The sequence below is a fragment of the Homarus americanus genome, unplaced genomic scaffold (assembly GCF_018991925.1).
Source record: "Homarus americanus isolate GMGI-L3 unplaced genomic scaffold, GMGI_Hamer_2.0 scaffold25860, whole genome shotgun sequence".
In the NCBI taxonomy this organism is placed as follows: Eukaryota; Metazoa; Arthropoda; class Malacostraca; order Decapoda; family Nephropidae; genus Homarus; species Homarus americanus.
In genome coordinates, this window is record NW_024724693.1 from 2642386 (window position 1) to 2664759 (window position 22374).

Here is a 22374-nt window from a genome sequence, read left to right on the forward strand (position 1 = left end):
TGTGTGGTGGCAAGACTGTGTGTGGTGGTGAGGTTCTGTGTGGTGGCAAGACTGTGTGGTGGCGGAGTAAATTTCAGACCAAGTAGTGCGGGTTATGTGGATAGTGTAGTCGCCCCTTGATACAGAACTAGTGGCCTTATGACCTGATGAATTACCGAAACACCTGAGATAGTTATTTTTTCCTTTTAAAATCACTTAAGCGTTCCACACTGACGTTACAATAGACTAATTTTTTTGTTTTGCTTTTATAAATGAACAAATACGTTACGTTATATATTTAGCCTTGAGTGTTCCTTGGGGTTATATTAACTTTAAGAGCAAAATATGTATCAGTAAAACCATTTCCTATTATTTCCTTTTTGAGTAAAGACGTAGATGTTATCGAGTTTTCATTTTACACTTTTTACAACTTTTATTAATAACTTGTAATATACTTTTTGCCATCCTTTCCCCCACAAAAAAAGATAAGTTATCCTGATATAATTGTTCTTTGTTTTTCATAAGGTATCAGAATGTTTTTGTTTTCACTGGTACACGTGTTCTTATAAGGTTAGGATTAAGTTTTCCTAAATCAGTTATCAGCTGTTTGTGAGTCACCCAGCTCAAGCACTCACACGTTTCACTGACGATCACAAACAAGAAAGACCACGTATATAAATTTTTCTAAAGTCAAAATTAAAACTATATGAAGATTTTATTATTATTATTTTGTTGTTTTCGTGTGTGTTTGGATAACTTAAAAATAACCAGGCGTTCTTATTAACACTGAAGGTTAAAATAGCGTGGGATCCCAAGACATCTGGCGTAGTTTAGTATCTGTCATCTGCATTGGTATTAAGTCCTTAGCTCTGAGGCAAGACAGTGACATATTTGAGGAAAGTTAACAAATTTCTTTTTTTTTTCTCTTAATTACTTCTATTTATCGCTAGGTTGATCCCCGGAAGTAAATTGTTGTAATGGTAATGTGGCGGAGGTTTGAGTGTGGCGGCGGAGGTTTGAGTGTGATGACGGAGGTTTGAGTGTGGCGGCGGGGATTTGAGTGTGATGACGGAGGTTTGAGTGTGATGACGGAGGTTTGAGTGGAAAGTAAAATAACTAAATTAAGAAGAATGACTCGCGCCCTGTCAGTAGTCTGTACACGAAGATAGACCTTAAGCTGATGCTGCTATTACTGACGTTCTGATAGGGAGCTTAACGGGAACGGTGAACTTCTCCCCTCCCTTCACTACCTCCCCTCACTTCCCCTTCCTACCCTCCCCTTCCCTCACTAACCCCCCCCCCCTTAGATGTGTGAACAGACTCTTAACAACTCAGCTCCAACGTAGAAATCAATTTGTGTTCATAGCGTACTAGTGTTTGATGCACTGACCAGGCTACGCGGTGATTGGCCAACGGGGGAAGTTACACGTCAGTCAGTATAATTGTATAGATTCTGTATGTTTTCTGTTATAGGTGATTATGGGTGAGTAGTTATAGATCTTTATAGTCACTGTCTTTTATTTCTGTGTTTTCGATTAGTTGTGAGTTTTGTTGAGATGGTTTTAAACTCTCTCTCTCTCTCTCTCTCTCTCTCTCTCTCTCTCTCTCTCTCTCTCTCTCTCTCTCTCTCTCTCTCTCTCTCTCTCTCTCTCTCTCTCTCTCTCTCTCTCTCTCTCCCTCTTGCCTCTCCCCTGCTAATGAATATGGTGTATTTCTTTGTGTATGAACCTCTGTCCTGTATGGCAGTGAACAGTGACATTACCTACATGAATCTGACCTCTGTACATATATAGCTGTTAATGAATATGATGTATTTCTTTGTGTATGAACCTCTGTCCTGCGTGGCAGTGACAAGTGATACCACCCTCAGTGTCAAGACCTGACTGAATTACTCAGAATAGGAAAAGTGTACTACACGCTTTGTCAATAAATTTGTTAAACTAAGACTCTCCCCTCACCTCCCTATCCTCCCTCCCTCTCCTCTCTCCATCACCTCCCTCTCCTCTCTCCATCATCTCCCCATCACCTCCCTCTCCTCTCTCCCTCACCTCCCTCTCCTCTCTCCCTCACCTCCCTCTCCTCTCTCCATCACCTCCCCCTATCCCTTACTCCCTCACCTCCCTCACTTCCCTCCTCCTCTTCTGGGTAAAAGACTCCATTCACCGGGTGGCACAGTGTAACCTTTGACGGGTAGAGGTGTGTGTGTGTGTGTGTGTGTGTGTCGTTAGGAAAGTCGAGGAAGTGCGATTACCAAGACGCTTAAGGATTCCGGGGGATTTGGTAATAGGAGAAAACATTAATTTCTTTCCTGATAATCTACTAAAATTACGGAGCGTATTTCTCTAGTCTTCCTATTTCAATTTCTTTCGTTTTCTTGTTGTGATCTTTTCATAGTTTGTTGGGGTGAAATCTATTGTTTAATCTGATAGCAATAGTTGTGCATCTCGAGTTGATGGAAATTGTGCGTACCGTGTTTACAAAGTTACATGATAACGTATAGGGTCCATTGGATCCATTGAAGTTACTTGTTACATTCTAAAACAGCGGCAGACACTAGGCTAAATCATATTAAACACAACGATAATTATTTACTACGTTAAGATAGACTAAAATGAATAATAAAAATATAAACTGTATCTCATGCTCGTCAGTGACCCGTAACGTCAAATTTCACCCGCAATTCTGACGGAAATATCACGGAGGAGATAGTGAAATATAATTATGTGTAGTGATTAAATACCGACATGTGTTTAGGGTAAATAACTTGCTCAAGATTTTTTTTTTTAATACAAACATCAAGGTTTTTGCAGACACCATGTATACTATGCTATTTATATTATGCCAGAGCTGTTCTTAGGTTGTCTCAGGAGCCCAGTTACTCTACGTGTGTTTTTAATGTTACCTGTTTATGTGATGGGGTAATTACTAGATGGCAGTCACTCCAGTAATAACCTTGCCTTGACACCGTGTGATTCAGCCTACGAGTGTGGTGTTGATGGCGGGGTGTAGCAGTTTAGCCTCGTCAACAAACACAGCATACTCTCTCTCCTTGGCTGTGCTCGTTACTCCCACTGATCGACTCCGTGACATTTGCCAAATTGCTGCCGCGGAAATATCACCTAATAGAGCTTAAGTTTCTAATGAGCGAAATGAAACGAAAGGTTTATCACCCCAATTAGAAAACCTGTCGTGTTAGAAAGCACAAGTGTCTGAAGAACTAGCAGTTGGAAAAGTTTCACCGCGTTAGAATGAGAAGAACTGACTAGGCTAACAGGCGTCGTGTTACTGTGAGGCAGATCAGAGGTAACTAGACTACTGGGTGGGAGGCAGTAATACTTGTCATTTATCATCCTCTGGACTACAAGGCCTAACACAGACGGTATTTCCTCTAAATAAATTGCTAATATATTTCTTTTTCATATAAATAGCTTGTCACATCACCCCGACCCTCAACAACACAGCTTATGGTTTTAAACATCATATTTTTTGGAGCTTCTGAACTTGGAAAAGCTTATGGTTAATATTCGTCCATTGGCTTCTCCTCAGGTCTTGGTATGAGAAGATTTGTTAATTTTTTATTTTTATTTTTTGGTTTTACTCAAATATGACTATTTTTGTGCAAATTAGCTGTTTCTATTAAAATGAAAATGTTCTTTGAGGAGGTGGGGGGCAAAAAATGCTAATTTGCACAATAAATGAAGGTCATATTTGAGTAAAACACCAAAATACACCAAAAAAACCCAACTCTTATACCAAAGCCTGAGGACAGCCAGTGGACGAATATTTACCCAGCTTATTCTTGGACACCATTATTATATACTTCACTATTATTATATACTTATGTTAATTTAGATCATCCAAGGTCTCTTAATGCAGTGAATCAAGTGTTTCACGTGGTTAGCATACAAAGTAGATACAGCTTGTGTTGCGGCGCAGTGACAAGTGGCGCCAGATCTGGGTGGGTGGCGGGGATAGTAAACGACGCCCTCTCTCACAAAACACACGGAGGTCATTTCTATAAATCATCCCACATTTTAACCATCTTTTAACTACTTCTTTCATTTGTGATAAGAAATTAATAACATTCTTTCAGTAAATGGTAGACTATTTCATTCCTTTGATATGAGAAATTAATAATATTCTTTCAGTAAATGGTAGACTATTTCATTCCTTTGATATAAGAAATTAATAATATTCTTTCAGTAAATGGCAGAATACTTCATTCAATATAAGAAAAGTAACAACACTCTTTAAGTAAATGCTAGACAGGGGAAAGTGGTTTGACTGGTGTGGGTGTGTGGGCGTGTGGGTGTGTGTATAGTATAACGGCACACCAGGACATGTCAGCTGAGGCGACGTGGTGGGCGTGGAGTTATCCTAAACTCACGCCCACACTAGTCAAACCACTTTCTCCTCCCAACATTTACATAGTTATTAGAATATTCCTATTGTACCGTTTGTGTGAAGGTATACACTTAGATGGTTTAACCCCTTTGAGGACGATGGTTTAACCCTTTGAGGACGATGGTTTAACCCTTTGAGGACGATGGTTTAACCCTTTGAGGACGATGGACGATGATTTAACCCTTTGAGGACGATTTTAACCCCTGTTGAGGACGTTTTTAACGATTTAACCGTTGAGGACGATGATTTAACCCTTGAGGTCGGTGATTTAACCTTGAGGACGATGATTTAACCGTTGAGGACGATGATTTAACCCGTTGAGGACGATGATTTAACCCGTTGAGGACGATGATTAACCCTTGAGGACGATGATTTACGATGACCCTTTGAGGACGATGACGAACCCCGTGATTTTAACCCTTGAGGACGATGATTTAACCCTTTGAGGTCGGTGATTTAACCCTTGAGGATGATGGTTTAACCCTTTGAGGACGATGGTTTAACCCTTGAGGACGATGATTTAACCCTTTGAGGACGATGGTTTAACCCTTGAGAACGATGGTTTAACCCTTTGAGGATGATGATTTAACCCTTTGAGGACGATGGTTTAACCCTTTGAGGACGATGATTTAACCCTTTGAGGACGATGATTTAACCCCTTGAGGACGATGGTTTAACCCTTGAGGACGATGATTTAACCCTTTGAGGACGATGGTTTAACCCTTTGAGGACGATGGTTTAACCCTTTCATCTCCTGAGGGTGAATTAAACTACATCGTTCACAGGACCTCAGTGTGGCGATTTAACAGAGGGAAGTTTGAGAGTCCTTCGTCAACCTGTGTCTCGTGTGGGCGGTGGGCGGGGTGCACTGTCGCCTTCTCTTCAGCCTTCACCACTATGCACGCCCGCCCGCCCACCCACCCACACACACACACACACACGCAAAGCTTACACACCCTATGCACAAAGAGACACACAACAAGGAAGAGAATGTATGTATGTATGTATGTATGTGTTGATAATTAAGTCAGGTTGTAAAGTGAACTATTTACCGTCACAACTTTTCCCGTCCCGTCTCACACCACCAGCGAAGGTTAGGTTAAGTTAGGTTAGGTTAGATTGGGTTAGGTTAGGTTAGGTTTGGTTAGCATTAGGAGAGGAAAGGTTAGGTTAGCATTGGGTTAGGTTAGGTTATCATTGGGTTAGGTTAGGTGCCCACTCACCCCAATGTGACTTGAGGCTTCCAAACTGGTGCCAGAAGCTTCGTGTTTACTGAGTTATTCTCCGTTATAAGTACCGATGAAGGGAGGGGGGGGGGAGGATGGAGAGAATGAGGAGGAAAGAGAACGAAGGAGAAGAGGAGGATAAATGAAAAAGACAGTGGGAAGGAAGAAGAGGGAAATTTCTTTACTTAACGACTAATTTACATTTTTTTCCACTAACATTAATTCATCTCAGTAATGTTTATCCGTTTATAAGGTGTAGAGTGGATAAAGGTCTGTGCCGACACTAACCGAGGAGAGAGAGAGAGAGAGAGAGAGAGAGAGAGAGAGAGAGAGAGAGAGCACAGCGTAGACAGACAGACAGACACAGACACAGACATAAGATAATCATAAAAGCTAACGAGGAAAAGATGGCGGACCGGGAGTAACACACACACACACACACAGGTAAGCGTCGAGGAGGGTCAGTATTGTGTGTGTGTGTGTGTGTGTGTGTGTGTGTGTGTGTGTCTAAAGGTTCACATATAAAGGTATTTTATATAAAGTGAGGATAGGAATAAATGAGTCTCTCTTTCATTCTTCTTTCATTTTTGTTATTTATCAGGTTTTATTTTGCATCTCTCTCTTGACAAGGGTTCCAAATTGGTCTATCTCACCTGGTCTGTCTCACCTGGTCTGTCTCACCTGGTCTGTCTCACCTGGTCTGTCTCACCTGGTCTGTCTTACCTGGTCTGTCTCACCTGGTCTGTCTCACCTGGTCTGTCTCACCTGGTCTGTCTCACCTGGTCTATCTTACCTGGTATTTAGTGACTCAGGTGATTGACTCGTAACATAGAGGTCAAGTCGCTGCTTCAGGGACACGTTGACCACACGTTGAGGGAGACAACGTCACCACAACATTCCCCAGGCAGTGAGTCAAGAACGGGGAGACTGCTATTAACCTTGGCTGTGTGTGTGTGTATGAGTGAGTGTATGAGTGTGTGTATGAGTGAGTGTGTGTGTGTGTATGAGTGAGTGTATGAGTGTGCATATGAGTGGGTGTATGAGTGGGTTTATGAGTGGGTGTTACATTCCCTCCAGTGGTGGTGAAGCGGCTCGGGATCCTCACCTCACATCACTTCACCTAACCTCACCTCGCCTCACTTCACCTCACCTCATATCACTTCATGAGACATAAAGGCAAGCATGAACTTAGCATGCTTCCCTGTTGGGCGCTGTAAACGCTTCACCTTACACAAGGATGTAGGGGGGTGCCCAATCAACTAAAAAATTAAATAAACATAAAATAAATGATAGAATGAGGATAATGCAAGAGGAAGGTACGAAGGAAGGAAGGAAGGAAGGAAGGAAGGGAAGACAGATGAAGGAGTGTACAATGTGTGTCAAGGTGCGGTTAACTAAGAGGCCATGTGACAAACTTACAGCACGAGCCTCCTGTGTGTGTGTGTGTCCGCCACCATACATTCATTTACGGCAATTGGCTCTTCTCACTTTTCCTCCTTACTGATGGGGAGGTCACACTGTTGTCGCCTGCAGGAGCTCACGAGTGTTAAAGAGGTGCTGGTAGGTCACACACACACACACACACACACGCACACGCACACACACACACACTCACACACACACACACACACACACACACACACACACACACACACACACACACACACACACACACACACACACACCTGAAATATCCTCCTTACATATGAATGAATGAAACACCTGCCTTGCTAAGACTCACCTGACGTGGCATATACACCTTGCTATGAGGCGGCCTGCAGGTACTGTATAGCATACACCACCCTGGTACTGCCTCTTCCTCCTCCTGCTGCTGCTGTTTCTTCTTCCTCCTCCTCATCTTCCTTCAGCGTCTCTTCCTCACATCACCACACCACCTCACACATCACCACACACCATCTAACACATCACCACACCACCTAACACATCACCACACACCATCATCACACATCACCACATCACCACACACCATCTAACACATCACCACACCACCTAACACATCACCTAACACATCTCCACACATCACCACTCATAAGCCTCGATGGCGCAGTAGGCAGCGCGTGAGTCTCATAATCTCAAGGTCGTGAGTTCGATCCTCACTCGGGGCAAGATAGCTTTTTAATCTCTTAACTAATCGGGGTCTCTCTCTCTCTCTCTCTCTTTTTTCTCTCTTCCTCGTCTCTCTCTCTCTCTCTCTCTCTCTCGTGTCAGACAAATACAATATTAAAAATGGCGTTATTGTTTATAAGCTGTCTGGTCTATCGTGGTAATACAAGACAGGTAGTGTGGGTTCAGGTATACAGGTGTGGGTTCATGTATACAGGTGTGGGTACAGGTATATAGGTGTGGGTACAGGTATATAGGTGTGGGTACAGGTATATAGGTGTGGGTACAGGTAGTGTGGGTACAGGTAGAGTGTGGGTACAGGTATACAGGTGTAGTGTGGGTACAGGTAGAGTGTGGGTACAGGTATACAGGTAGTGTGGGTACAGGTATATAGTTGTGGGTACAGGTATATAGGTGTGGGTACTGGTAGTGTGGGTACAGGTATAGTGTGGGTGGGTACAGGTGTACAGGCATAGTGTGGGTACAGGTATAGTGTGGGTACAGGTATAAATATATGTGGGTATAGTGTGGGTACAGGTGTAGTGTAGGTACAGGTAGGGGTGGCGGCGGCGTGTTCTCAAGAGGTGTCTCGTTACTAATGCATCTGTTGTAGCAATGTTGTGTTGACGGTGGTGAGACACTTTTGGTCTTTACCGCCTCCCTACCACACGCCAGTACCTCCTCCCTACCACACGCCAGTACCTCCTCCCTACCACACGCCAGTACCTCCTCCCACCACGCCAGTACCTCTCCCTCACCACGCCAGTACTGCCTCCCTACCACGCCAGTACCGTCTCCTACCACACGCCAGTACCGCCTCCCTACCACACGCCAGTACCTGCCTCCCTACCACGCCAGCACGCTCCCACCACACGCCAGTACCCTCCTCCATACCTCACACGCCAGTACCGGGCCCTACCACACGCCAGTACCGCCTCCCTACCACACGCCAGTACCTCCTCCCTACCACACGCCAGTACCGCCTCCCTACTACACGCCAGTACCTCCTCCCTACCACACGCCAGTACCTCCTCCCTACCACACGCCAGTACCTCCTCCCTACCACACTTCAGTACCGCCTCCAGGGTCTACTACTACTACTACTACTACTGTAAATGCCAGTTCCTTCACTATCAACACCATAGCCACCACAAACACTTATCACCACCATCATCACCACTACCACCACCACCACCACTACCATCACCACCACCACCATTATCACCACCAACAGTGAACAAGTTCTCTAGTGTTCACCGCCATTATCTTGTGAACTAAATCATGTTCCTTGTTCAATGACTTCTGATTTCCTTGATTGTTGAAGTCTGATTTCCTGGACAATTCTCCACAATATGCGAATGACATGTGCTCCATTTTTCGTCTGATTTCCTTAAAATTTCGAAAACCTGATTACCACAAATTGTCCTAAAACTTTGTGTCTGATTTCCTTAAAATTTCGAAAACCTGATTACCACAAATTGTCCTAAAATTGCACCTGATTTCCTTACAATTTCAAAGTTTATTCCCCCAATAGTGAAGTCTGATTGTTACAGTGTATATGTCAGCCAAGTTTTGACGCGTGAATCATGGTCAGTTCAATTCTCTCTCTTGTTCGTGTGTGTGTGTGTGTGTGTGTGTGTGTGTGTGTGTGTGTGTGTGTGTGTGTGTCCAGACATGTTAAGTGTGTGAACAGACATGACCACCACCAGGGAGATTACTACACCTCAGACGGTAGTAATGTGATGTTGCAATTTAATGATGTGGTAATGACCCGAGGGTATTTCCCATGACTGTCACATACTGTTGGATAGTGATGATGGTGGTGATGAGGTGGAGGTGTGTGGTGGTGATGATGAGGGGGTGGTGTGTGGTGGTGATGATGAGGGGGTGGTGTGTGGTGGTGATGATGGTGGTGATGAGGTGTGTGGTGGTGATGATGAGGTGGTGGTGTGGTGGTGATGATGAGGTGGGGTGTGTGGTGGTGATGATGAGGGGGTGTGTGGTGGTGATGATGAAGGGTGGTGTGTGATGGTGGTGACTGGGGTTCCAGTGATGACTGTATATAGCTTTTCAAATATATTTGATTTCCTTCACCTCGATGCTCTTCAGTAATTGGACGACTCCGTGTTATTAAATTTGAGTATTACCTTTTAAAACATTTAGTGAGATTAACTATTTGGGTAAGGTCGATTACTTAACAATTTGGATCATGTGAAAGTTAGGCGCCCTAGCTTATTACACCTGATGATTAAACACACTAACATAACGCTAACCTAACCTAACCTAACCTCACTTAACCTGACCTAACTTAACGCTAACCTGACCTGACCTAACCTAACGCTAACCTAACCTGACTTAACCTAACGCTAACCTAACCTAAAATACTACTACTGAGGTTTCCAGGACATTGTATGATGGCACATGGTAGTATAGTGACATAACAGTATGGTGACACATGACACAGTATGGTGACTTGACACAGTATGGTGACTTGACACAGTATAGTGACTTGACACATTATGGTGACACATGACACAGTATGGTGATACATGACACAGTATGGTGACTTGACACAGTATGGTGACACATGACACAGTATTGTTACACATGACACAGTATGGAGACTTGACACATTATGGTGACACATGACACAGTATGGTGACACATGACACAGTATGGTGACACATGACACATTATGGTGACACATGACACAGTATGGTGACTTGACACAGTATGGTGATGGTAGTAATTAAGACCAACAGGTGGGATGAGAAACTCCCTCACCTTAGTAATTAACAGACCATTAAGGAGACATTAATAAAACACCTTACATCTGGCGGGTGAAATTATAATGGGGTACAGATATCATGGGGGTGAAAATATTATGGGGGTGGATATATTATGGGGGTGCATATATTATGGGGGTGGAAATATGGGGATATATTGGGGTGGATATATTATGGGGGGTGGAAATATAATAGTGGGCAGATATCATGGGGTGAAAGATCATTGTAGTCAATATATCACGGGTACTGCTACACAGAGCTGAGAGAGAGAGAGAGAGAGAGAGAGAGAGAGAGAGAGAGAGAGAGAGAGAGAGAGAGAGAGAGGTTAATTAGACATATGTACAGGGAGAAAGAGAGAAAACGTGTGAGAGATTGAGAGAGAGTAGACCACACACTTGACATGTTTGAGAGGTAATGCACCATGAAATGAAGCGATTATATTAAACGTGGTGGTGGGGGAAGAGTCTTGACCGTCACACCTAAAGCAGTACTACATTATTACTTTAACGTGAGGTAGGGAGACGGGGTGGAGGGTGGGTGTAGTAGGCAGGGAGAGAGAGAGAGAGAGAGAGAGAGAGAGAGAGAGACACACCACAACCCACCGCAGCCTCGCTCTTCACCCAATAGATAATTTTCTTCTCATGAAATCTGCAGAGTGGCGGGTGAACTACAGACGTGTTGCTGCCTTTTACACACACACACACACACACACAACACACACACACACACACACACACACACACACAACACACACAACACACACACAACACACACACACACACCACACACACACATACACACACCACACCACACACACACACACACACACTCACACACACAACACACACACACACACACACACACATACACACAAACACACACACACAACACACACAACAACACACGAGGTCTGGGGTTGTGTTATTGTGGGAATTGTAGATATTTATATTGTGCGATTGTAGGCTGAGGAAAGAGCGTGATTGTGGTTTGAGGATTGAACAAGGACTAAGATTATGTGATTGTGGGATGAGATTGTGGGGTGGTTGTGGGATGAGATTGTGGGGTGGTTGTGGGATGAGATTGTGGGTATAATGTGATTGTGGGGTGGTTGTGGGATGAGGATTGTGGGGTGGTTGTGGGATGAGATTGTGGGGTGGTTGTGGGATGAGATTATGGGTGGTTGGGATGAGATTGTGGGGTGGTTAGGATGAGATTAGATTGTATGGTTGTGGGATGGGATTGTGATTGTGGGGCGAGAGGTATGAACAAGGTGTGGGAGGTATCGTGGTGTTTGTGGGTGTCTTATGAGAGTAGAGATTCACGGCTCTACAGGTTTTCTCTTCCTGGTTCATAATTGACGTGTGTGTGTACTGGAGACATTCATGAACGTCACCAGTACACACACAGACAACATGAACGTCTCCAGCACACACACACACACACACAACATGAACGTTCCCTAGCGCACACACACACACACACACACACACACACAACATGAACGTTCCAACACACACACACACACACACACACACACACACACACACACACACACACACACACACACACACACACACACACACACACACACACACACACACACACATACACACACACATACATTGGTGTTAAGTTAGCAGGGAAACTTAACCGTGGCTTCACACTGTCTTCCCCGGCCCCCGCAGGTGTTCACACACTCAAGTGATGTACCTGCAGTTTACCTGAGACCCAACAGGTAAAATATCATCCAAATACCTGACCAGTTAAGACATGGAGGGAGGGAGGGGGGGGGTGATATCAAGGTAGACACACTGGTTATCACACGCTGGTCCTTTAGTTCTTTCTATAAGCACAATGTAATTTTTAACAGTTGGTCACACTCAGGTTAATGTTGGTGAGAAAAAGTCCAAGTTATTTGATTTCTTCGGGAGATATTGTAATGTGTTGTTCTGATTGTTGTATTGTGTCCACCGCTTTCCCTGGTAGATGAATGACTGGCGATATTACACACACACACACACACACACACACACACACACACACACACACACACACACGCGCGTATTAAACAAAAGAGCTTTCACAAAATAATTAATTTAAACCACTAACGAGTTATACTTCACTTCCATTATTGTTTTTTAGATCCAGTTCAGGTAAAGTAGACCATGTGATCCGTGTCAGCCCTGGTACACATGACCCGTGTTTACAGTACTCTTATACTATCGACTTTATTATTCTAGTCACTCACATTAGTCCTGTCGCCTCTCCTCCCGAACCCCAAGATTCAGATTCGTGAACCCGAAGCATTTATGGATTGAATAATATATCAGTTTATTGGTTCAGGTTCATCATAGTTCGAAACTGGGGTCTGCAGTGTTCAGGAAGAGAGGCGCCAGACAGGATTTATGTGGGTGGCTGGACCTAGGGCAGGTAACCAGACCAGACACCACCTCTCACACACACCCCACCTCCTACCACCACCACCACCTCACGCACCCTACTCACCACCACCACACCTCTATCACGACCACACCCTACTCCCTACCACCACCCACCACCACCACACCCTATCCCTCCTCTACCACCGCCCACCACGACCACACCTCACTCCCTCGGGACTACACCCCACCCCTCGACCACACCCCCACCACCCACCACCACCACCACACCCCACCCTCTACCACGACCACACCCCACCACACCCCACCACCACCAAGGCTATTCTATACGGGATAGTGAGTGGCCTTGTGAGCACTACCCGAGGCTGTGACGGAGCTTCCAGAGGCGAAAATTAACTCCAAAAAAATAAACCACGTGTGATAGAAGTTAATGTACGGGGGGATTAACAGATCATTCAAGAATAAACAATATGGACCAGAAATATGAGGTATCCATTTTGTGTCAGTGACTTGTGGGGCTGCGGGGAGTTGTTTAGGAAGCCATATTGTTTTTATAAAGTAATTTGTTTGATTGTTAGAATATATTGTATTTAAGGCGTCTTTATTTTTATTATGCCCCTGATAGACGAGGTGTGAGGAGGAGAGGGGGGGGATATTGGTATTAGTGTATACCTGTTTGTCTGTCAGTCTGTTCATCCATAGAGAGAGAGAGAGAGAGAGAGAGAGAGAGAGAGAGAGAGAGAGAATGTTCAGTACAATCCTCATAAAAGATTTCAATTGGTTCAACATGCATATAGATAACACAGGCAGCTATACAATGCACCTAGACAATACAGGTACACAAACAATGAACAAACAGCCAATTAGTCCTCAGGTGATCAACAAAGCCCTCCTGATACTTATTTCCAGTAGAGTCGTTAATAGAATTCCTCGTTACTGTCGTTAAATAGGCATCTCAATTTCTATTTGTTTTGCTATGACTGGATGAGTGAATGTATAAGATAAGGGAGTAGTGATGATAAAACAAAGAGAGAATGATGAAGAGAAGGCATGGGAAGAATGACAAACACACACACACACACACACACACACACACACACACACACACACACACACACACACACACACACACAAACACACACACACACACACACACACACATATTGCTTACCTGTGCACACCTGTTTGAGTCGTCAGTCAAGATATAGGTTCCCACATTTTAATTCTTGTTATTGTTTATGTGGTGTTGAGGGGGGAGGGAGGGGGAAGACCCACTTAGATCCCCCCACCCCCCTCCGAAAATTGTAGTGGGGGGTGGATGATGGTGGGGGGGGGGGATAATTCGGCTGTTATCCCTTTTATCCTGTCTGTGTTTGTTTGTTAGTCTATGTAACTTGATTTTCTTTATCGAGTATCATGAAAATGTATTGGTGTTTAGTTGGATAATTGAAGGGTATTTTACATTTTCTTTCTTCTGTTTCTTCTGTATATTATTTTCCTTCTCTCTCTCTCGGTTCTTCCTTCATTTGTTCTTTCTTTTTTGTTCTTTTGTTGTTCATTCTCCATGGTACTCTCCTTCATTTGTTCTTCTTCTTGTTCTTTTGTTGTTCATTCTCCACTTTTTCCTCCTCTCTCTCTCTCTTCTAGACAATGTTAGTAGGTGTATCCTGTGTTTGTTGAAGATGATGGCACAGTAATGGACCTTCCCCTTGGGCAGTTGATGTGTGTTTCCTGTGTACCGCCGGGTGTCGTTCCTCCCACCTAACGCACCCACACACACCATACACACACACACACACACACACACACACACACACACACACACACACACACACACACACACATACATGATTATATGCAACAATTTCTTCTTCATCAAACCCCCCTCCCTCCTTCTCCTTCCCTTCCTCTCCCCTCCTCTTCCTTTCTTCCTTTCCTCCTCCATCCCTCCCTTCCCCCTCTTCCTTCCTTCTCCTTCCTCCTCTTCCCTTCCCCCTCTCATCCTCTTCCTCTCCTCTCTCTACCTCCTCAACTTAAACACAAGAGAAAACAAAATACACCCCCCTGGCTCAGTGTGGTCCTCGCGTTGGGAAGATTCTGCTGTTGTCATGTTCACGATCACTCACACCCTGGTTGAACATCACTTGAACATCACGCCAACTGTACTGATAGAGTGGTACAGTCCCAGTTGACCAGAGCGAGGTGAGGAGTTGTTGACTCGTGTACAACTGTTATAAAGAGAGGTTGTAGAGATAAGCTTTGGCAGGTTACAACAGCTTGTAGTTATAGAGTGTGTGTGTGTGTGTGTGTGTGTGTGTGTGTGTGTGTGTGTGGGTGGGTGGGTGGATGGTGTGTGTTGTGGGTGGGTGGGTGGATGGGTGGGTGGGTGGATGGGTGGTGTGTGTTTTACCTAATGGCTAATGGTAACTAAATCTAACCTAACTTATTGTTACCATAACCTAATCTAACCCTCCAACGTGAAATAAACTGATGGGAGTTAATCTACAGGTGATCCAAGTGGGTGAAAGGAATCAATAAAGGGGATATAGATAAAGTTCTCATAATATCCGAGCAGGATAGGACTCAGAGCAACGGCTTTAAGTTGGATAAGTTTAGGTTTAGAGGGAGATAGGAAGGAACTGGTTCACAAATAGGGTGGTGGACGAGTGGAACAAGCTTAGCAACTTTGTAGTAAGTGCGGGAACTCTGGAAAGTTTCAAAAGGAGGTAGATAGATTCATGGATGATAGAGAGTGGTAGTAACTCTCGACAGGAGCTGCCATGCACAGACCAACCGGCCTATTGCAGACTCCTTATTTTTTTATGCTCTTATAATGACCCAGAGACTGACTATTCATCTGAGTCATAACAATAAGAGAGGAATTTTTATAATACCGAGTCATCGGAGAGATTTGATCGTCACTTGTACAATCGGTGGCACTTATACCAACTACAGTGGCTGGGGTGTTTTGTGAGATGTGGCACCACTGTGGGATACTTATTTACCCCTCTTTAGTCTGGCTACTATTGTGAGGTTCCTTAGGGGCCATTCCGGGAGTTTTGATATGATGTAAACAAACACATAGGTGCCACGTCTCACTGTATTAGGTACAAATGCAGGCGACTGTACCTGAAGCCACCATGACAGGTTTTTTGGGGTGTTGTGGTGGGCGAGAGAGGTGGATCAGGTCCGCGCACACAATTTGCCGCCCACAAAGAAACCGCGTAGGAGCCCCACCCACAGTAACGGCAAACACGCCCGCCCACCCATCCACCCGTGCGCCCGACACCTCTCACTTGTTTCTTCGCCCGCGTCCTACCGTCATTGTCAAACTGTTGCCCCCACCTCACCCCCACACCCCCCACCAGATCACCTGAAGAATCTCCTCCACAGTTTATTTCACGCTAAATATTGACCACTAACCTAACCTAGCCAATTTTAACCTTACCTAACCTAACGCAACCTAGCCAAATTTAACCTAACCTAATGCAACCTAGCCAAATTTAACCTAACCTAACAGCAACCTAGCCAATTTTAACCTAACCTAATGCAACCTAGCCAATTTTAACCTAACCTAAAGCAACCTAGCCAAATTTAACCTAACCCATGCAACCTAGCCAAATTTAACCTAACCTAATGCAACCTAGTCAAATTTAACCTAACCTAACCTCTCCAAATAGTGTTAGGATGGTTAATCTTTAGACGAAATTAACTGGAGTGGAGACAGGTGACCCGGCCCCTATCCATCCACACTATGCCGTTTTCCAGCTAGAGAGCACCCAGCAGCCAGGTTATGATTGGTCGGAGCGCGTGATGTCATGTTGTTTAAAATATAATACAGAAATTAATTAAAGGTTAGGTTAGGTTGGGTTAGTTTATGGTAAGTCTGGTTAGGTTAAGTTAGGTTGGTTTATGTCAGGTTAGTGTGCCAGGGTGAAGGAACCGTGGCAGACAGGGTGAAGTAAGTGTGGCAGACAGGGTGAAGGAAGTGTGGCAGACAGGGTGAAGGAAGTGTGGCAGACAGGGTGAAGGAAGTGTGGCAGACAGGGTGAAGGAAGTGTGGCAGACAGGGGTGAAGGAAGTGTGGCAGACAGGGTGAAGGAAGTGGCAGACAGGGTGAAGTAAGTGTGGCAGACAGGGTGAAGTGGGGCAGACAGGGTGAAGGAAGTGTGGCAGACAGGGTGAAGTGAGTGAGGCAGACAGGTGAAGGAAGTGTGGCAGACAGGGTGAAGGAAGTGTGGCAGACAGGGTGAAGGAAGTGTGGCAGACAGGGTGAAGGGAAGTGTGGGCAGACAGGGGTGAAGTAAGTGTGGCAGACAGGGTGAAGGAAGTGTGGCAGACAGGGATGAAGTGTGGCAGACAGGGTGAAGTGAGGAGGCAGACAGGGTGAAGGAAGTGTGGCAGACAGGGTGAAGGAAGTGTGGCAGACAGGGTGAGGAAGTGTGGCAGACAGGGTGAAGGAAGTGTGGCAGACAGGGTGAAGTAAGTGCAGACAGGGGTGAAGGAAGTGGCAGACAGGGTGAAGTGTGGCAGACAGGGTGAAGTAAGTGGCAGACAGGGTGAAGTAAGTGTGGCAGACAGGGTGAAGGAAGTGTGGCAGACAGGGTGAAGGAAGTGTGGCAGACAGGGTGAAGGAAGTGTGGCAGACAGTGAAGTAAGTGGCAGACAGGGTGAAGGAAGTGTGGCAGACAGGGTGAAGGAAGTGGCAGACAGGGGAAGGAAGTGTGGCAGACAGGGTGAAGGAAGTGTGGCAGACAGGGTGAAGGAAGGTGGCAGACAGGGTGAAGGAAGTGTGGCAGACAGGTGAAGGAAGGGCAGACAGGGTGAAGGAAGTGTGGCAGACAGGGTGAAGGAAGTGTGGCAGACAGGGTGAAGGAAGTGTGGCAGAGTATTATTATATAAGTGTTAGGATCACGCACACACGCCATAACCCTCTTCATCACACCCGGTTTGTTGTACGTGACGCCGCCAGCTGCAGGTGAGTGAGTCACACACACACACACACACACGCACGCAATTCATGGTCAAGGATATAGTGAACAGAACCGATTATGCTAGATCGTAATAAACTGATAGTGAACCATTAAGTCAGGAAGGAGTTAGTATGGTGTTTGAGTGTGTATAAGTTAGTATGGTGTCTGAGCGTGTCTACACATGTAGACAAGACGTACACATGTAGAGAGCACGTACACACACGTCTAAAAGATAACATGAAAAGCTATGGTGATATGATTGTGTGTGTGTGTGTGTGCAGCGATAGTTCTTAACAGTCGACAAGTTAAAACCCCACCACACCCCACCTCCCCACACCACACCACCCCACACCACACCACAACCACACCACCCCACCCCACCCCACCCCACCCCACCCCACACCACCCCACCCCACCCCCACACCACCCCCACCCCACACCACACCCCACCCCACCCCACCCCACCCCACCCCACACCACCCCCACCCCACCCCACACCATCCCACACCACTCCACCCCACACCATCCCACACCACCCCACCCCCACCTACACCACCCCACACCACTCCACACCACCCCCCCCACACCACCCCACACCACCCCACCCCACCCCAACCCACCCCACACCACCCCACCCCACCCCACACCACCCACACCCCACCCCACACACCACCCCACCCCACACCACCCCACCCCACCCCACACCACACCACCCCGCCCCACACCACCCACACCACCCTACCCCACCCCAACCCCACCCCACCCCACCCCACCCCCACACCACCCCACCCCACCCCACCCCACCCCACCCACACCACCCCACCCACCCCACCCCACCCCACCCCACCTTATTTGTTACTATAGTCTCACCTACGATGCTAGAAGGACTTGCCTCAGTGAAGTAATGCGGACATCAACCTCCGCCCTGCCCTGCCCCTGCCCGCCCCTTCCTCAGGACCTGCACTGATTATCCTTCTCTTTATTGTGGGTTTATGAGGAGAGGTCGACCCATCAGCCTATAGTGTTAGTTATGGTCAGATTTTCAAAGGTTTTACTGAATAGATCACCTGGAGATTAGCCCCCCCCCTAGTTTAGTTAGTTCACCTTGATGATAACCTAACCTAACGTGATGTAACCTAACCTAACCTCAACTCCATTATGTTTTGTCTAATACACACACACACACACACACACACACACACTTACCTTGAGCACTGGATCACTGGCGCAGGTAAACAAGGTGCGGTGGTAGAAAGCGCATCAACTTTTACCTCAAGTCGAGCGTTTATAAGTGACCATACATTCCTCTCTCTCTCCCTTACAGATGGTAAAGTAAATCAGAAGGGAAGGTTAGATTAGGTTAAGTTGGATTAAGTTAGGTTACATTTTGATCGAACTGCACATTCCCCAAAAATATTATTAGCAATGTGAATAAAAACGAGAAAAAATTTAATATTGTAATGTGAATAAAAAAAATCAATTGGTCGAAAAAGTAAATATTAATATCTCCGTAGCCCCTGAGCAGTAAAAAATAGCGCCCGTTTTATACCACCAACCAATAGCATCGATTAACAAATATGCACTCGGTGTTTAATGAGCCAAGCTGTTGAATCACCTGTATCCTTAAACGAGATCAAACTACCTCTTTAGACACACACGTAACTACCTCTGAGGGTCGTTAGTATGTATTTATGACACTTGAGAAGGGGATTTTTATCTGTTGTGCTTGGTGTTAAAGATAATGATGGCTTGAGGTTTATACACGGTGAAAATAATATTATGCTGGCCAGTTTTCTAAAGCTTCGTGTTGTCATCCCAGCTTATTTTACCTGGGGATTAGCCACCTTAATGCTAACCTAACCCTAACCTAACCCTAACCTAACCTAACCTAACCTAACCTAATACTAACCTAACCTAACCCTAACCTAACCTAACCTAACCCTAACCTAACCTAATACTAACCTAACCTAACACTAACCTAACCTAATACTAACCAATCCTAACCCCCCACAATAGTGTAAGGGTGGTTAAGCTTTAGGTAAAATAAGCTGGGGTGAAAAAGCTTCAGGTGATCCTGGAGTTATTTTTAGTCTTCACTGCTTGTCCCCAAAAAGCTGCATGACGTCACTTAACCCTTGAGTACGATGACTTAAACCCTTGAGTACAATGTCTTAACCCTTGAGTACGATGACTTAACCCTCGAGTACGATGACTTAACCCCTTGAGTACAGTGACTTAACCCTTGAGTACAATGACTTAACCCTTGAGTACAGTGACTTAACCCTTGAGTACGATGACTTAACCCTTGAGTACAATGACTTAACCCTTGAGTACGATGACTTAACCCTTGAGTACAATGACTTAACCCTTGAGTACGATGACTTAACCCTTGAGTACAATGACTTAACCCTTGAGTACGATGACTTAACCCTTGAGTACAATGACTTAACCCTTGAGTACGATGACTTAACCCTTGAGTACGATGATTTGTGTTGTGTTTGATCTTCGTTTCCTTGTTCTCATTTCTGACTGTGTGTGTGTGTGTGTGTGTGTGTTTCACGGCTGGATGGTGCCGTACAGAGGGTGTGGGTCAGGCTTTGCTCCAGTGATCCACAACTTATCATTAACACTACAGATCTGAGGCAGTGGTTCCTTGTATCTGTGTGTGTGTGTGTGTGTGTCAAGAATTGCGTGTTTACCTGTGAATGTGTGTCTGTGTGTCTGTGTATGTTTTTGTACGTCTGTATTTAATTCTTTACATGCATGATATTTGTGTTTATCCATCAATTTATTATTTTTATACATTATCACTGTCGTTGTCTACCAATTTGTAATCTATTTTTTATTCATTATCACCACTGTTACCACCACCAGTTACCACCACCATCACCACCAGTTACCACCACCATCACCACCACACTCTTCAGCTAAACACCATCATCATGTTGACATTTCATGCTTCTCAGATTGGCCGCTGCGGGCGAGTGGCGCTGCCGGACGACGTGGAGGGTTGCCAGTTTGCGTCTTATCGAGGTGGGTGAATCTTGTGCTTGGGTGAGTGAATTCAAAAAGAGAGGGAGTGGAGTGGGGTGGGTGGGGGGGGGGGGTGGAGAGGGGCAGCAGACAGTGAGAGGTGAGGACGCTTGGCTTGTCACCGCATTACTACACCAGTTACCAGGGAAGGTGAGTGAGGGAATGAACGGTTCCTCTTGTCATACTATACTGAGTTACTGTTATGGTGTGGGAGATATGCTCTCTCTACGGAATAAAGTATAGCAAGGTAATCATTATCACGAGTGTATGTCCGTCCGTCCGTCTGTCTGTGAAAACTATTCGTGTCCAGACGATAACTTGAAGAGGACTCTGTGTATCGATCTGGGATTATGTACACAGCCTCACCTCATAAACACCTCGGTCCAGTTTAATTACCAGGTGCTTGTGTTTATGTCTACCTTATTTACCTGCACTTAATGGTAGGGCAAATGTCACTTAACCTGACCTAACCCAACTTAACCTAACCCAACCCAACCTAACCTAACCTAACCCAACCTAACCAAACCTAACCCAACCTAACCTAACCTAACCCAACCTAACCTAACCCAACCCAACCTAACCTAACCCAACCTAACCTAACCTAACCTAACCCAACCCACCTTAACCTAACCTAACCAAGACGTAATGTTGAGGCAAACTTCATCTTCATTCATTCTTTGTTTTCCTTCCTACTTCATTTATTCCGTTCGTATCTTCTCTCTGTTGTTCTGTCTCGCTTTTTTTTTATCTTCTTTCTTCTGTTTACTGTTGTTTTGTTTTGTCTGTTTACTGTTGTTTTGTTTTGTCTCTTTTTCTGTTCTCACTTTTGTTCTTTAACTTTCTTTCTCCATTTCTTCTGTTGAGTCTCAGATCCGAAGTAACAACGGCGAATACGGATGAGAGAGAGAGAGAGAGAGAGAGAGAGAGAGAGAGAGAGAGAGAGAGAGAGTGTGTGTGTGTATGAGTTGCGTGTGTGTGAGAGGAAGAGAAGGGTGTTGCGTGTGTGTGTGTGTGTTTGTTTGTGTGTGTGTGTCTTGAGGTAACCCGCTTGAATGAAAACCTGATTACCCCTAACTAGTCCAGATCATCAAACTGTTGCATCTTTAACTAACACACTGATCCAGTTTTAACTCACACACACACACACACACACACACACACACACACACACACACACACACACACTCACACACACACACACACACACACACACACACACACACTTGTTTACATCACCTGTGTGTTGAAACGTCACTCAGGTCAACACATTGAGTCACCTGAAGAGTAACCCCTCCTCCTCCTCCTCCTCCTCTCCCCCTCCTCCCCCCTCCTCCTCTCACCTCCCTCCTCTACCCCTCCTCCTCTACCCCTCCTCCTCCTCCCTCTCTCCCCCCCTCACACTCTTGTTTTACTCTGATGATGAAACACCCTATCACTATCTGGGGGTGGG

General features: G+C 45.3%; 1 protein-coding gene and 1 non-coding gene across 3 annotated transcripts in view; both read left to right on the forward strand.

Moving 5' to 3' along the window:
* The window catches only part of LOC121864518 (metabotropic glutamate receptor 6-like), a 72154-nt gene that overhangs the window by 10555 nt on the left and 39225 nt on the right, over window positions 1-22374 (forward strand). For both annotated transcript variants that reach the window (XM_042363586.1, XM_042363589.1), the window contains exon 2: window positions 20858-20924. The gene's annotated coding sequence lies outside the window, so the exon portion shown is untranslated. The remainder of the gene's footprint in view (window positions 1-20857; window positions 20925-22374) is intronic.
* Trnam-cau lies at window positions 7663-7735 on the forward strand. The gene has a single exon. It is a non-coding gene; the product is annotated as a tRNA-Met (tRNA).